The sequence below is a fragment of the Simochromis diagramma genome, unplaced genomic scaffold, assembly GCF_900408965.1.
Source record: "Simochromis diagramma unplaced genomic scaffold, fSimDia1.1 OVJJ01000816.1, whole genome shotgun sequence".
NCBI classification, from domain to species: domain Eukaryota; kingdom Metazoa; phylum Chordata; class Actinopteri; order Cichliformes; family Cichlidae; genus Simochromis; species Simochromis diagramma.
In genome coordinates, this window is record NW_024386908.1 from 16,922,991 (window position 1) to 16,941,905 (window position 18,915).

Sequence of the window (18,915 nt, forward strand, 5' to 3'; positions counted from 1 at the left end):
GGTTTGATCGCTCTATTCTTGTAATGCTGTAGACATGTGTGCTATTAGCTGCTTGCGCTTAGATTATCACTTCTGCAGCTCTAAGTAGCATGATTGTCTCAGCCAAAACACTTTTGTTGTGTTTTGTGAGTTTTAGGTGGTTTCTTTTATTTCCATTCTGTTTTTGTGGCAATTTTCTATTTACTGTTGTTTCTGTCACCCTTCACTGACAGAAACAGGAACTTCCAATCACTCTCTGCTGCCAGAGGCATGTATTGATATCACCACTTTAGACGTCAATCAATTTTCAGGAAATGCATACGTGACATACAAATATGTAGCTAGTAAATTTCCATTTCATTTGTTTAATTCTTCTTAATTCTTCCAGAAGTTCTTAAAAATAACCCAAAGCGGATACCTGTAAATACCTAGAGAGCAAGTGTTTCACCTTCCCAGAGTCTGGTTAGTGCCTTGATGGGCATTCAGTCTTGTGAAGCTTTATAATTTAAACCTACAAAAGGTTAGTTGATTTGCAACAGCACTTAGTGTGGCAGACCCTCCAATCAAACAAGCACATGGAATGAAGGTGTAGGAAAAAGATTTAGGCGACCAGGTTGCCACACGGCTTACAGGTTAAGGTTCCCCAGCCTCAGAGTATTACTCAGTCTCTGATTCCTTTCGTCAATTAGCCACAGGTGTCGCACATCACACCATCATGGGGTTGAATAAATGCTGAACTCGAAGAGTCAAATCAGGGATCTTTAACTGATGCTTCAAAACATCGACTTTCTGGCCTGAGTAATGCACCAAGAAATGAAACTACACCAGCACAAGTCTGTAAATAATAACACTGCTAGCGTGTATGAACACAGACACCGACAATACAAATCTGAAAAAGAAATGGCTTTACAAAGATTACAGTTCAATCAATGGCCTAAAGAACCAATGTGAGTGCTTAAAAACCCAACTCAACTCCACAGGGTCAGTTTTAAGAACCTCTTTAAAAGCAGAGTCATCATGATTCTCATTAATTCTTCTGATAAACATTAAGGCTGTATTTTTTTTTGATCACTTCTGAATTCATTTAAATGACTTAAAGCATGGGAATTTCCTAATGAAAAAGAATCACCTGTGTACCTTTAATTTAAACGCACTCATCAAAAGCATCTCCAGAAGTGGCAGTGTTTCGCTTTTTGCACAGAACTTGGCACGACTTCTTGATGGGGTTTTCATTGTAATTATGTTCTCTTTAGCATCTTCTTTAAATGCAGTTATAACGATTTATTCGTTTAGTGGATTATGACTCCATCTGTCTGCTTTCTGTTTTGTTGGGTATTGTTCAGCGCGTCATCGTGAAGCCGCACGGATAAAAGTTTTCTCGCTGTTTAGCACCCTGGTGTGTATCAATCTAGTGGCACACTCCAAAAAGCCCCCATCAACCACCAACCTGATTCCCGTCTTTGAAACAGAGAGAGGAACGTGATTGAACTCCTCTCTTTTATTTCTCCCCCTTTGCTCGTTTTTCTCTGATTGAATGTGTTTTATCTATTCCTGTGGAGGTTGCGGGGGGAGGGAGAAGAAGGGAGGGACGAGGAGGAGCGGACGGGAGGGTACTATGGCACAAGTCGTCATGATGAAAGGGGTCTTTCACTCTTTAACTCTCCCCGTCGTTCCTCTTTTCAGCTGTTTGAGGCATCTCATCAAATGGGCCTGAATAGTAGACGTGACACTATCTGTCTCTCCTCCACCCCGTCCTCCCTTCTTCTTGGTATCTCACCCACACACCCTTCCATCCTTCCCTCCCTCCCCATCTGTTTTGACTCTGTCCTCTATCTACCTGCAACCACAGGCATCCATCCACCCATTCACTCTCTCACAATGCTGCTCGGTGACCACTGACAGGAGGCCAGATTAAAAGAAAAAAAGCCCAAGTTCACACTGAGTATAAACATTAAAGCGTCCATTCTGCTGCAGACTTCTTATACTTCCTGTTTACTACATATACAGCAAGAAGCTCACCGAGCATTTTATTTGATGCATCATGCAGACAGCTTACTCCTGTGGAAGGAAGACTCTCTCTCAGAGCGACACCGGACAGTCGTTTCTGAAAATCCTTTTTAGAGCATAAGCTTGTGTGTTGAAGAGCTTGTTGCCAGAGAGGGATTATAAAGTGGAAGTGGTACAAGCAATCGATAACCTGGCTACAGAAATCAGACTCTGCATCACCAGAGTTGGAGTGGTGTAGGATTGGAGTTGGATTCTACAGGCCACATCTGTCCCTGCTCTCATCCGAGGCTCGATCCAAGTTCCATTCAAATTCCTCCTGTCTCTTCCTATCAGTGCAGTGGCTCATCAGTGCGGGCATGAGTGTTAGTTTTGCAGTGATGAAAACAGACAGAAACTGAATGACACAGATTTTCCAGAATTAGAAGAAAAACTTATTTTATTGCTCTTAGACTGTCCAAACAGCGCCTTTGTGTGGGTAAATGTTGGCCCTAAGCTTTTTTTCAGCTAATTGGCTCAGTGGACCATTTGCTATGCTGTCTCTTTGGTTCTGTTTCAAACCAGAAAGCACAGTGAGGAAATTATTTCTAGGTTCAATCTTTTTCATTGCCTTGTTTTCTATCAGTTATTACATAAAGCTGGACGTGCAGAAAGTTAAAAATACATCACTTCTTTCTCCACATTTGCAGCTAAAGTGTTTCAGATTATCAAACAAACTTAAATATTAGACAAAGATAACACAAGTAAACACAAAATGCAGTTCAGGTGCGCTTCAGCTTGAGATCACGAACGGATGGCTGGACATTCTCCTTCAGGGTGTTCTGGTAGAGAGCAGAATTCATGCTTCCATTCACCACAGCAAGTCTTCCAGGTCCCGAGGCAGCAAACCAGCCCCAGACCATCACACTACCACCACCATTCTTGCTATGATGTTCCTTTTCTGAAATGTAAAATTTTTGTTACTTTTACACCAGATGTAATGAGACACACGTCTTCCAAAGGGTACCATTTTTTTCTCCTTAGTCCACAGAGTATTTTACCAAAAGTCTTGGGGGTTATCAGAATGTTTTCTGGCAAAACTGAGATGAGACTTTATGTTCCTTTTGCTCAGCAGTGGTTTTGGTCTTGGAACCATATACTATATATCTACCATATAAGCCATTTTTGCCCAGTCCTTATGGTGGAGTCATGAACACTGAGATGAACTGAAGCTAGTGAAGCCTGCAGTTCTTTAGATGTTGCTCTGAGGTCTTTTGTGACCTCTTGGATGAGTCATCACTGTGCTGTCAGGCTAATTTGGTGGGCCGGACACTCCTGGGAAGGTTCACCACTGTTCCATGTTTTTGCCATTTGTGGATAATGGCTCTCACTGTGGTTCGCTGGAGTCCCACAGCTTTAGAAATGGCTGTATAACCTTTTCCAGACTCAGAAATCTCAATTACTTTGCTTCTCATTTGTTCCTGAATCTCCTTGGATCGTGGCATGATGTCTGGCTTTTGTTCTACTCCACTTTGTCAGGCAGGTCCTATTTAAGTGATTTCTTGATTGAGAACAGGTGTGGCAGTAATCAGGCCTAGAGAAATTGAACTCAGCGTTCCAAAGATGTGATACACCACAGTTAATTTATGTTATAACAGGGGGGTAATCACTTTTTCACACAGGGCTATGTAGGTTTGGATGTTTTTCTTCCTCAATAACAAATGCCTTAATTTAGAGACTGCATTTTGTGTTTACTTGTGTTATCTTTGTATAATTTTTAAATTAATCTGAAACATCACATGTGACAAACACACAAAACATAGGAAATCAGGAAGGGGGCAAACACTTTTTCACACCACTGTATATCACTGCTATGTTTCAATCACAAATCCATTTTCCTGATTTTTGGTCTATGACTGAATAGCTGAACTAAATTGCATTCATTGATTTTTTCCCCCATGCCATGTTACTGTACAGTAGGTCTGTTCGATATAACGATATATATCGGATGACGATATAAAAACGTCTATCGTTTCATTTTACGCTATTGTTTGTTTCATGGTGTCGCAAAATAAACTGTTTACGGCAATATTTTGTCATTGTTTTGATCGTCACTGTAGTGGCTATATTAAATTCTCTCTTTCTCTTATATTTTATATAACCACACTACGGACGGACAAGCGCCTGTTTTTATGCGTTGTCATTAGCAACAATGACGGTAACACCATCGCGTGTCCGCTTGTTTATGTTCCACATAAACCTTTCACAATAAAGCTCAAGATCCTGTTGAGACTTTTCAAAATAAACAGAATCACGTGAAAGAGCAGATTATTTACGGATTAGAAGTAAAAAAGAGTCGCCAGGTGCTAAAAAATAAACCTTAGACTCAAACGTTAGAACAGGCTTTTCCCCGCAGCACGCTGTGTAATAAATACTCACAAAGAAAACGGCGGCCTTTACAACTTATGTCTAAAAATGTATAGTTTCATGCATCTGTTAAAACACTCAACTCCAGCTACATGACGCGCAGCTGGAAACACTTCCCGCAAGATGAGCTGCCCGAGATTCACAGAATTTACAGAAAATGTTACATTTGTGTGATTTATATCGTTATCGGGACGATAGAATTCTTATATCGGGATATGAGATTTTGGTCATATCGCACAGCCCTACTGTACAGCATCTAAAAATGAATTCAAAAATAGTATTATTTAATACTAACCAGCGGAACTTGTTCACTTCAGTCATGTGTGAAAACAGATATGTATGTTAATTTGTCATGTTATTCTTTTTCATTATATGACTCTATACCCGATGGCGCGATATGGCAGCCTCGCTTCTGTCAGTCTGCCCCAGGGCAGCTGTGGCTACAACTGCAGCTTGCCTGCACCAGTGTATGAATGTGAGAGTGAATGAATAGTGGTATTGTAAAGCGCTTTGGGTGCCTTGAAAAGCGCTATATAAATCCAATCCATTATTATTATTATCATTATATAGAGAGATATCAAAAGTTGCTGTTCATAAACACCAAAAAATTAATTATGAAAAACGTATTTGTATAATATAAAGTAATCAATTACTACATATACAGTAGGGCTGCCACGATTAGTCGACTAGTCACGATTACGTCGACTATCAAAATTGTTGACGACTAATTTGAAAGTCAACGCGTCATTTGAAGCTTTGTAAGATCCCAAAAGACGCAGGAATAAGTAGTAGGATTTAAGAGTGTAATAACGGACTGAAACAGAAGATGGCAGCACTGCATGAAGAAGGATGACGTCTGCCGTTAAACCCCGAAGAAGAAGAAGCAGTGTCCCAGAATTCATAGCACGGCACTGCTCAGTTTCCAACAATGGTGGCCGCTAGTTAGTTTTAATATTACTCTTGGGTCGTGTCCAAATTCATGGGCTGCATCCTCCTGAGGCCGCATTTGTAGACCGATTACGTCACAGCAATGCGCCAAAGGCTGTCCAAATTCGTAGGCTCCTCCAAATGCAGCCGACAAATGCGTCCTCCTTTTCCCCGAATTTGAAGGATGGGTCGGGTGTGTCCTTCGTGGCCTACCATATCCCAGAATTCATAGGGCGGCCCAGCCAAACTCCAGTTTGCAACAATGGCGGCCTCTACTAAGTTTTAAAATTACTCTTACTAATCTTTCTGGGTCACAAAATAAACTTTTAACATATTTTCAGGCGAGAAAGTAGCTGTGTAAACATCAAATATCTGCTCGGTTTACCAAGATATCGCATATTTGCAAAAGTGCTTCGACGTTTTCGGAGACGTCTGCTACCCACCAGCTCGATAGCTAGCTAGCTAGCTAGTTCAAGGCTCACTAGAGCCGCTGAGAACACCAAATCGTTTTCAAACCCACCGCCGTCTTTCGCTACTAATATATGAGTCACTTAGATAACTTAAAAATGTTATTGTTTGGCTTTTTTCAGTATTTTATTTGTTCCTGAGTAAATCAGTTTGGCTGAGATTAAATTATACTTTTTGCACAGTCGAATAAACGTCAAGCAGATAACTGATTATCAGAAGTGTGAGATGCTCGAGAATATATTCCGGTGTCCTGTTATATTTTAGATAGCAAGGAGTTTATTAAACTTCACCGAAACAATCTGCAAATTTCATTAAAATTTAATAAACTATCATCTTGTCTTTATTTTTAGTTAGCACATACCTTAAACACTTAAAGCTGTAAGATAATGATAGTTATATAAGAGCAGATGCTGCTGGTGCAATAAGCTGTACGCTGTACGTCCAACGGATGCATGATCTGATTAGTCGACTAATCGCAAAAATAATCGGTGACTAGTCGACTATCAACATAATAGTTTGTGGCAGCCCCAATCTATAGCAAGAATCTCACTGATCATTTGTAACTATGTGCACTATTAGTATCACTGTTTGATGAACTCTTGCGTACAAATATGCATGACAACACATCGCAGTAACCTCAAAGTCCCACTACACTATAAACTGTTTTATCAAAATGTATTTATAAACAAGCACGTAGATAAGATGGGGCCTGATTATGTCAAGGTTCATTTTTCAGACCAGTTCATACATTTTATATATATTCAACTAAATCAGCTCTGAATGATTCACAGATCAAAAACTCCTTATTTATAATTTAACTGGGCCTTTTTATATCTCCAAAGGTAATCAAACAAACTATTTTAGCTCCTTCCCTTTAGGGTGGTGATTGCCTCCCTCTCACAAACAAAGGGTTTAAACAGCCGGTAGGTGGGGCTTCTATGGGCATGTCTAGTCTTTTTACCATCCTACAGGTGCAAGAGTAGACAAAACTACTGGAAACTGAGTACAGCATCTGCAGGCTGTACTTCTACATACGCTGATCTCACAGATTTGAAACTTTGTCCATGTTTAATTTGTGCATCTACTCTTGTAGCAGCATGTATCACACAAAAAAAAATAGTTTCACTTTATATAAAAACTGTTTTCTCGAATTTGCCGAGACATTTCAATTTTTGGGATGTCTCACAGATATGTGGGCACAATAGTTAGAGAATTTGCAGCTGTTCAGGCTCCTGGGAGAATAAGGGGTTCTAGCGGAGGTGGGAATAGAAATTAGTGGGGAGTCAAGTTGAGAGGAAAGAAGAGGTGGTAAAAGCTCTGCAGTTGAGAGAAAATGCTCGCAATCGTCGAGCAAGAAAGATAAGGTTAGGAGATATGTTGAAAAGGGTGCGCAGGAGATGGATAAGGGGAGGAGTGGAATGAGAGAGGGTGAGAGATAATGAGGGGGGGAAAGAGAGAGCACGGGGAATGAGAAGATAGAGACGATTTCCTATTCCGTTAGACGCACTGTGGCTCATTCATTATATTCCCCAGGCAATTACCCAGGCCACCTGCTTTGTCTCTCCCCTCATTGTTTCCATCTCCCTCTGTCTCTATCTTTCTCTCTGTCTTTCACTTGATCTCTGTCTGTCATTCTCTCTATTGCTTCTTCACCATTCCTGTGTGATCCTTCCCGGTTTGCCAACTCTTTTCCCTTGCTCTCCTCATGTCTCGGTTTCTCTCCCTGCATTGTCTCTATCCTCCTGCTCCTTTTGTGTGTATGCTTGTTTAATGTGGGGGGGAAAAAGCTGACAGACTGGTGTGTGCATGTGTTTGTGTGCATGTGTGTGATGTTGGGCCAGTCCTAATGAGCTCAGCCTTGCATTTAGCAGGATGCCAGGTCTGGGCTAGCTGCTGCTTTACTTGTCTCAATTGCTTGAATTCACTGGACGACTTTACGGGTTAAACCTCAGACCTGCAAATTTTCCACGCTTTTTCAGCGTCTTTGTTCCAAAACAGCAAATCCTTCCAAATGCTGTCAGTGTAGGAGAAAATGCCTTCCTTTCCATTGTCTTTAAAGCTCTATCATTTCTATCTCCTTATTGTTTTTTCTTTAGATGCTAATCATTCTAAATTCTAAAATGTCTTTTACAGTGTCAAATGTGCATTTTAAATCACATCAGCATCAATTGTGGTAATTCTTTATGCTTCTACGCCAGCGACAGCTGTGGCTGGATTACGTCTTTCAGCTGCATGTTTGTTTCTCCATCCTGTCCCCATGGGTGTACAGGGTGGGCCATTTATATGGATACACTGTAATAACATGGGAATGGTTGGTGATATTAAAGTCCTGTTTGTGGCACATTAGTATATGTGAGGGGGAAAACTCCTCAAGATGGGTGGTGACCATGGTGGCCATTTAGAAGTCGGCCATCTTGGATACAACTTTTGTTTTTTCAATAGGAAGAGGGCCATGTGACACATCAAACTTATTGGTAATGTCACAAGAAAGACAATGGTGTGCTTGGTTCCAACGTAACTTTATTCTTTCATGAGTCACCACCCATCTTGAGGAGTTTGCCCCCTCACATATACTAATGTGCCACAAACAGGACTTTAATATCACCAACCATTCCCATTTTATTCCGGTGTATCCATATAAATGGCCCACCCTGTACTATATTAGGAAGACCTTGTATCACTTGGCACCAAAATTCTCTTGGATTCAAGGATGAACTGATAAGGTTTTGGCAGTCTAAGTCACTGTAAGCTAATGTCTGTCTCATTCTTGTTAATATGATGTATCATATAATTACATCTGACAGGAGTAGTCACTTGGACACAAGAATGAACTGATGACAATCCCATTCTTGCTAAAGCATTATACTGATGACACCTGGAAAAGGATTTTTATCATATCTGACACAAACCTCCACTTTGGCACAGAGGTGACCTGATTTTGTTGATTTTGAAGGCCATTGTGATGTTATGAGAGATTTTGTTGGCCAAAGTGACACACTGTAGTGTGCAAAAGTTTTGAGCCACCCCTTGTTTCTTTATATTTTGCCAGGAAGATGGAAAATGAGTGCAGGTATGTACTGGAATGTGTGCAATACGGCATATAAGGCAAAAACATGATTTGTACAGTTCTAATGAGCTGTAGAGTCAAAGTTTGGTTTGATCACCTTTATTCATCTTAAGTCTCTCAGGAAAGCGTTCTTGTCATTTCTTTAAGTGGTCTTCAGAAATAGTTCTCCAGGTTTATAGAAAGACTTTCAAAGCTCTTATCTGGTTGTTGGCTGTCTTTTCTGTTCTTTCAAGCTGACCCCATGATGCTTCAATAATGTTGAGGTCTGGCTCTGGGGAGGACAGTCCGTGACTGATTGTGTCTTTCTATCCAGGTACGCGCTTTTTGTGTTTCGATCAATGTTGCGCTGACAAATGAAGTCATTGCAGTCAGTTGCTTTCCAGATGGTTTTGCATAGTGATTCAAAACCTGATACTTTTATCTGCATTCATAATTCCATCAATTTTGACAAGATGCCCAACAACACTGGTTGAAATGGAGCGCCCAAACCATGACAGAGCTGGACAAGGACGAAGTGTACACCGTGCCTAGATGTACCAAGTATTCATATAACATTTCTTGGGTAATCAACGTCTTGGTGCGAAAATACTATTTATTCTTCTCAAACTGTCTCAAAAACTTTGAAAGGCTTTCAGAAAACCTGGAGAACTATTGGACAAAACAATTAAATTTTTTTTAAAAATCACAAGCTCCTTGGAAGTGAAATGTCAACAGGTTCAAGACTTTTGCACAGTACTGTATCTCTATTGTATAAAACTTTGTAGTTATTACATGTTTTCAGAGGTCAAATGCAAACTTCACTTTCTTCGCAAAACACTTGTAAAGTCCTTTGTTTTAGTGTATTTCAGCAAAGTTTGAATGCTGAACTGTTGATGCTAATGTTAGATCACCGCCGTGAAACTGTGGGAAAAGATCTGTGCTGTCATGTTGAAGACGTGTGAAACATTCACATTTTAAAAACTGTAGCACCTACATAATATCATCCATATTTGTACCATTGCCAACAGCCATTTATACAATTCCGTTTTATTAAAGTTTTGTTTGCCACACATGAACATATTCAGGGATTCTAAATGCTTTTGGATTCCCATGTTAGGTCTAACAAAATATGCAACACAAACAACCTGCTCAATCCATCCCTCAGCTTATTTATGAGCTTATTCAATTCAATTCAATTTTATTTATATAGCGCCAAATCACAACAAAAGTCGCCTCAAGGCGCTTCATAGATACAGAGAAAAACTCATCAATCATATGACCCCCTATGAGCAAGCACTTTGGCGACAGTGGGAAGGAAAAACTCCCTTTTAACAGGAAGAGACCTCCGGCAGAACCAGGCTCAGGGAGGGGCGGCCATCTGCTGCGACCGGTTGGGGTGAGAGAAGGAAGACAGGATAAAGACATGCTGTGGAAGAGAGACAGAGGTTAATAACAGATATGATTCAATGCAGAGAGGTTTCTTAACACATAGTGAGTGAGAAAGGTGACTGGAAAGGAAAAACTCAATGCATCATGGGAATCCCCCGGCAGCCTACGTCTATTGCAGCATAACTAAGGGAGGATTCAGGGTCACCTGGTCCAGCCCTAACTATATGCTTTAGCAAAAAGGAAAGTTTTAAGCCTAATCTTGAAAGTAGAGATAGTGTCTGTCTCCCGAATCCAAACTGGAAGCTGGTTCCACAGAAGAGGGGCCTGAAAACTGAAGGCTCTCCCTCCTATTCTACTTTTAAATACTCTAGGAACAACAAGTAGGCTTGCAGAGCGAGAGCGAAGTGCTCTAATAGGGTGATATGGTACTACAAGGTCATTAAGATAAGATGGGGCCTGATTATTTAAGACCTTGTAGGTGAGGAGCAGGATTTTGAATTCAATTCTGGACTTAACAGGAAGCCAATGAAGGGAAGCCAAAAAAGGAGAAATATGCTCTCTCTTTCTAGTCCCTGTCAGGACTCTTGCTGCAGCATTTTGGATTAGTTGAAGGCTTCTCAGGGAGTTTTTTGGACATCCTGATAATAATGAATTACAGTAGTCCGGCCTGGAAGTAATAAATGCATGAACTAGTTTTTCAGCGTCACTCTGAGACAGGATATTTCTAATTTTAGAGATGTTGCGCAAATGGAAGAAAGCAGTCTTACATATTTGTTTAATATGTGCGTTGAAGGACATGTCCTGCAGGACATGTCCTTCAACGCCATGGAGTCACCATGGTGACTCCAAAGTGACTCCAAGGTTCCTCACAGTGTTACTGGAGGCCAAGGTAATGCCATCCAGAGTAAGAATCTGGTTAGATACCATATTTCTAAGATTTTCAGGGCCGAGTACAATAACCTCAGTTTTATCTGAATTAAGAAGCAGAAAGTTAGCGGCCATCCAGGTCTTTATGTCTTTAAGACATTCCTGCAGTTTAACTAATTGGTGTGTGTTATCTGGCTTCATGGACAGATAGAGCTGGGTGTCATCTGCATAGCAATGAAAATTTATGCTATGTCCTCTAATGATGCTGCCTAGGGGAAGCATGTATAGTGTAAACAGAATTGGGCCTAGCACTGAACCCTGTGGAACTCCATAATTAACCTCAGTGTGTGAAGAGGACTCTCCATTTACATGCACAAATTGGAGTCTGTTAGGTAGATATGATACAAACCACTGCAGCACAGTACCTGTAATACCTACAGCATGATCTAATCGCTCTAATAGGATATTATGGTCGACAGTATCGAATGCTGCACTAAGGTCTAGCAGGACACAGAGATGAGTCCACTGTCAGAGGCCATAAGAAGATCATTTGTAACCTTCACTAAAGCTGTTTCTGTGCTGTGATGAATACTGAAACCTGACTGAAACTCTTCAAATAAGCCATTCCTCCTCCTATTCAAGTTTTAAGTAAGCCTATTTTTGTACATGTATTGGTTTGGCAAATACATTTAGGAATGAATGTAATGCTGCCTTAAAAAAGATTGTTGTAATCATGAAATGTTAATATTCAACATATCTGCAAGAGTGTGTATTGTAAAGTGTATCATTAGGGGTCAAAGCATCAGCACTTCTTGAAAGACTTTTTAAGATTTCGCACTATAAAAAGAACAACCTGCTTTGAGATTTTCCTTAACCTGTGACAAGTGCGTGGGAAAACCGCAGTAACTAAGTCACATTCTCTGGGCATCCAAAGGTCCAGGGTTCAGACCCCTGGGTGGTCAAGTCATACGTGGAAAAAAGTAGCAAGTCCTGCATATATTTTCTTTCCAAGTGTTCCCCGAGGTCAACAAATGCAAATAGACCAAATGCTTGCAATCTGCTTGGGGTCCAATCATTCATGTTTGCAGCTTTATTGTTTTTTTTCTCAGTCTTTGCCACAGCATGTTTAAGTAGCTCAAAACACTGGGGTACTCTTAGAGAAACTTTAAAGTTTAAAGTCCAAAGACGTCTTGAAGAAATCAGTAATAAATCAGCATTTTTTAAATTAAATGCTTTTCATTTCCCTACAACAATCAGCGGTAACATCAGCATGACTAACCTCTTTTTGTTTATGTTACAGCAACAAAGCATTTTGTTAAGGTCAGAAAAGGCTGTGGTCTTGATTTAACACTGGAAAATTAATCTTTGACTCGAAGCACAGATACGGTTGTTCCCCTCAACTGAGTCCTGATCTTTTTCTGAACCTCACCAATGTTTCTTAGAAACCTGTGAAATCCTTTGCTTTGTGCTCGTATCCAGCATGACCACCTCCCCCTGAGCTCCCCTGTGCAGCACAAAAATATAACATCTTTCAGTGAATATTACCCAGGCTGTATTATTCCAAAAACATGTTCAGCAAAGCAGAATGCAGCAGAGTTTTTTAGATTTATCTAGTCTTAGAATGAAAAGGAAAAACAAACAAAAAATAGATGCACACACTGATAATTAACTGGCTGCTTTTAGAATCAATTGTGAAAGAGCTTCATAGAAACTAGAGACCTTGTTGCAGTGGGATCACAAAAATGCAGTGTCAACGTGTTCCAACACATGAGTACTCAGCAGCCCTTACTACATTATTATATGAGTACTTAGTACACAGAGAGCAGAGCACAGCTTGTCATCTAAAACGACATAGTTTCCACTACAGTAGGTATCTCTAAGACTCCATTTTGCCATGTTGACAAGGTGAAAACAAAAGCAGCTACCGTATTATAGCTCGTGTAAGCATTGTGATTTTTATAGAAAGTAATCGCACATCTAAGAGATGGAAAAGAATACAAGCTTTTCTCTCAGCATCAGCTAATTGAGACATCTGCAATGCTCCATTCCAGATCATAAACTAGTGTTTGTTGTTGTTGTTGGGGTTTGGGCTGTGATGTAGGAGGCTGTCTTGGTAAAGGTCAGATGTCAAGTCCCAGCTGCCCGAGGCCCAGCAGGGGTCTGCAGCTGGAATGACTGGGTTTGGCGACTGGGCAGCCAAGGTGTCATTAGGACACAGTGGGCTCTAGCATTAGACTTCATTACTGCTCTCTGATCGATTAGCCCAAATTACATCCTGGCAAAAACCACAATTGCTCGGCAAAGACAACACCAACTGGACATCGCTCTGCTCTCACATTCGCTCTTCTTTCTCATTCCCTCTCCACCTGTGTGTTGTTCATATTAAGACATTTAAAGTCATTAAACAGTAAACACTATGTTTTGTATAATTATAGACACTTTACTAGGGTGATATTAAATTGATTCATATTATTAAATACTATTCTTCATATTTTCGCACAGCAGCACCTTCACCACCCGATTCTCTGATCTCTGTCGGTGGGGTATGACTGTCTGTTATTGCTGTTCAACACACCATGCTGACATTAAACATGCAACATAGAGAACTGTTCATAAATATTTCACTGTGAGATTAGATGTGATGCCTCATTTCAGTGCTGCTGTATAAATAAATTCATTTAAACTCCCCAAAACAGCAAGGGCTATTTGCTGCTACGGTTTGCTACAAACTTTGAAGCGCCACAGGTTTTGTAGTACAGAAAAAGATTTTTTTTTTTAAATCCTGGTTGTGGAAGAAAGCTAAAGGACAGGCTGCTTATCACTGATATGGATTTCATGATTCATATCACATCATTTTTCATAAAACTCAATCAATTTTGTGATGCTCTATGTGGAGAATATCTACATTGTACCTATAATTGCTAAAAATGCCGTTTCCTCTCTTTTTGCTTACATTGTGATCGTAAATACACATTTTGACAATTTCAAGCATGCCCGAGGCAAGCTGCAAACACCCACACACATCCCAGATTTCGATAGGGTAGAAATGTTTCATTCTTCACATGTCCAGTTGGAATGTGGCTGAATGTAAGTAGTGTTCCTGGTGTGTTTGTGGTGGATTGCTGTGCTCTACAGCAGGAACATAATGGATCCCGCTTATTCCCCAGCACTGACCTTTGCCTTTTGTGTTATGCTAGAGTCTGTGGCCCATTGTTTTGACCCCCAGCAAACACTAGACTTAAAGGGATCAGGTCCTGCATCAGAGGCTTCCCAAGACCATGGGAGGTGCTAGTTGTATTACGATAAGTGAAGCACACGGTGCAGAGGTTAGACGGACATCTGTGTAATGATGACTAGTCCTGTGTTCTACCATTTACATTCAGTTTTCACCTTTATATATATTGTACATTCGATCTCAGTGTACATTACCAGTGCAGGAACAAATGTGCCCTCTATCAAGCAGCACGCACTGTTTCAGGTGGTGATGAAAGAGTGACTTTTGTGCAGAATTAACTGTAACCACAATCTTTCACTTAATCAAATGTTTAATTAAGTGAATGGAGAGTTTACTTGACCCTCCTGGTGTTTGTGTCTCTTTGGACACATCATGGCTCCGTCACATGAGAGTATAGGATGGCATTCTCCCTGTGACTAGGGGAAACTGGTGGACGCTCTGTGATTGCATTGAATTTTTTCACATGCATGTTTGTTAACCTCTGGATGAACACTTTCCATTGCAAGGTGATAAATTGCACAGGCCGCCTATTTCAACTTATCTCTAAACAACTGCGGTCTGACTCGGACCGACTGCAAACACTCTCAGAGAGGTTGGCTAATAATGGCTGGCTGTGCTGTTACCATTTAAAGATATTTTAAACAAGGAATTGAAAACCCACCTGTAGAAGACCACTCAACAAAGATTTTTTAACTTTATTAGTTTGGGATACTTATTTTATGAACATTGCCTCCTTTGTTTTTGCAACCTGATAGAACCACGTCATTTTACCGTGTAAACTTTCTGTGTAATCCGTTTGGTCCCTCTCAGGTCTTAGCACCCTAACCAAGACCTAGGGAAAACTCTAATAGTAGAGGAAAAAAGTTAAAGGGTATAAAAAGATGACAGCGTTATTCTGATATAGAATAAATAGTACAACCTGCTCTTAATAGCTGCGATGATATCAACAACACTTGCTTACTATTAAATGCTGTACAGTAGCTGGTGCTGCATCCCATTAATGGCATTCCCCTGGTTAATCTTCACCTTTAAAGGAAAATTAAGTGAAAACAACGTTTTACTTGCATTCCTCTGGCCTTGTTTGTAGACAAATCCCCCACTGCCTGTAACAAAAGGACTACTCCCCCAGTGTGTTCATGATGGACACTCTATTTTGAAGCTAATAAATTGTTTTTCCTCCTCTGGTTTCCCCAGTGGTGGCCGCTGCCGCTGCCACTCCAACCTTTTTTTTAAGGTTGAGAGAGAAAACTGGACTCGGTCCATAAGCAGCCATGCACGCAAGTGGAACCAAAATACTGGCTTTTCTTCTTCTACAGTAGTCTGTCATATGTGTCTCAGGCCCCAGTGGACAGGTACCGTGCACTTACTGGGTTTGCTTTAATGACCAGTGAGCAAACATACTGTGGTAGCCAGGCTATGGAGGTTTTACAGAGCACGATACACACTGATACACACTGACATGCAAACACAAACCGCATTTAGTTTCTTATAGTCGAGTATTTTTCTGCTCATTTTGCAGAAATCTGAAGATATATTCAGCACACCTAACTGCAGCATGCTCACACAACTTTGAAAACTTCCTTTAAATTAGTGAAACAGAGAAATGTAATGTGGTCGCAGTAATGTGATACTTTCTGTGGTATCCCTAATATTATAGGCCCTTACCCACCTAGCAAAAAAAACAAGATGAAGTCCCGAATTTTCCAAATCAAAACTTGCCGTGTAGCATATTTACACACTGAACGTGTGGCATTTTTGCGAAAAATTCGTACTCAAAAGAATGCACTGTGAAAACAAGGGAGTAGACATCAAGCCACGATGAGCTGGTCTTGATGTCTCTAAACAAGGAAAGGAGGCGGCAACAGGGAGAATTTTATGGTATATTCATTGCAATAGCTTTTGTACATGTTTCAGGAAATCAGTGCATCAAGTTGAGTTTTTGTTGGCAGAGTTTTAACCAAACTGAGGAGGCAGAGAGATGATTTCAGAGAGCCAGCTGACCCTTAGCAGCATCTGTGTGTCTGATGTAAGAGAGCAATATTTTTAACATTTGCATATTCAGTACCACACGTTTTGAGCTACGAGCACAAATGCTGATTGGTCAGATCTGTTTATTCACATCAAAAACTTGGAAAAATTGTACTTGGTTCAAAAAAAAATTAATGTCACAAATTGTTTCAGTGAAATTAAATAGTTAATGTGAACAACTACTTAAAAGCAGGTGAGCCCAAAAAAGAGTTTTTATGTACAAAATATTTGCACAGATTTTAGTCCTCCAGTGTGCAAAGATCTTTAGTCATAAGTTTGTCAGAAGACGGTGGTTTCTGCCTCGTCTTACTTTTCTCTGTGGGTTGGTTGAGGTTTCAAACCAAAAGCTACTTGGTTAGTCTGAGGCACCAAAATTACCTCATAAACTTCAGAAAACGATTGGTTTGGGTTACTATTTGCCTCTCGACAGCATTAACTTGAAGAATACTTGTCTATTGTGTTTATATATGAAATCAAATGGTCCTTTACAAGTCGATTGTGAGTGCGCTAGCTGTTTTACTATTTTTTTTTTTTAAGGCAATTTAACCTGTGAAGATCAGTGAAGACAGATAAGAAATTGGGGCAAGAGCGAAGAGAAAACACACAGAAAAGGCCCACAGTTCAGACTCGAACCTGGCATATGGTTGCCTGCTCACTCACAGAGCTAAACTGGCTCCCATCTATCTGTTTCACTATTAACGTAACCCAGTGCACCACAGCACCAAAGGACACCTTGTGCATATCTGTGAGACGCCAGCAGCTTTGACAAAATGGCGGCACATAATGCCCCGAGAATAAAAATGTGGTGGAAATCACCGCTGAACCTTAACTGGCCAGAGATATGATCATCCAGGCTTTCCATTGGCTTGGAACGTGCAAAGATCAAGTACTTGGCTCTGGGCTACTGTAGATCTGGACTACCACTGGCCTCGAGCTTTCATTCATCAAGGCTACTGAATTGCTGCAGGTCCTTTGGAATGATAACCAAATGAATGTGCCTCTTGGCAACGTTGGCAAAAATAAAATATTTTATGTAACTAGACCACATCTTTTATGGGCCAGAATCATTAAAACACAGCTTACATAAGGACCTTCTCTGCCGGGCAACTGATAAAGGCGGGACTTTCACCAAAAAGATGGAAAAAAAGAAACGCCGCCCCACTTCCCCCTTCGTGCACAGTTAGCACCCCACACCCCCAGCCCAGCGCTCATAGGCTGCACCACACACGCACCATGGGATTCTGTTACCATGGTTACAACTGGCAACTGCACCGCTAGGGCCCTGGCAACCCACCACCCACCACCACCATCATTGCTTCCAATACTTCCATCACTTCTCTTGTTTGTACCTCCTTCAGTCTATCTTTATCACCTCTTTCTTCCTCCCCCCCACCTTTCTTTCTATGATTTGCCTTCCAAAGCCCCTCCCACCTGCCCTCACCCCCCACACCCTCCACCTTCTCTCACCGCACCTCCCTGTGCTTCCTCTCAGTCCCTCTGAGGTGTTTTTCTGTGGTGTAGATTTCAGGAGCTGTTTTCCCCTCAGTCTCATTGGACTCATTAGTGTCTTTTACTGAGGCTCCGTCTGTGCTGAGCGTGCAGCAGAGCGCGCACACAGGCCTGCATGCCCTTGTGTGTGTGTTTGTCTGTGTGTGTGTATGTATGTTTTCGAAACCACGATTGTGTTCCAGCGTGCAGGCAGGTGCACGTCGCTGTGTGCTTCCGCGACTGTGTGCTCCTCACGCAAGGGCCTTAGCAGCCCATAATTACGGGAGCTTCAGGCTGATGCTGCCTATGTTTGATTACAGTGATCAAGGGCCAAGTTATGGAGACTAAAAGTGCCATCACCTAGTGTCACTGTGCTGGTATATGTGTGTTAGGGGGTTGTGTGTGGAAAAGCAGAGTGAAACATGAGTGTTTTGTCAAGAGTTCACATTAACTGGAGGCACAAAAATTGTGAAGAGTTAAATCACCTCTTCTGTCAATGACAAGACATCCTGAAATGTGTTTTTAGGCCTCTGTTATTTGGCGGTGTTGCCCTTCATTCACGCTGCCCCTGGGTTAGGTTTTGCCTATGTTTGTGATCTGTTGTGCATGCATGTGTGTGTGTGTGTGTGTCTTTAAGCAATTGTGATGATGTTTGCCTTTGCAATTGAAGCAGTGTAGAATAACAGAACAAAGTAAAATATTTATGTCAGAAGTTCACATTAAGTAAACCAGCGGGAACTGAAAATCCCCATCTGTTTAAATTATGAGCATGTGAACGCTGACTTGCCTAACTTTGAGTTTCATTAAGCCGAGTCGAAGTCATCTCCTCGAGCAATGGAATGTCGGATATCGGTGCTGGGCTCGGGAAGGCGTGTATATCAATGCGGCGACAAGGAGACGAGTCGTGCCTCTTTAGTGAGTGTTACATGTAAGGCTAGACATTGATTGGCGGTCATTTATAAATGATGGTGCATAATGTAGAACACCTCTTCCCATGGCACCGACTGGCTCAATAAAACATGAGGCCTACAGTCGGGAAATGAAATATTAAAAGGAGGCAGAAAGAATATAGGAACCT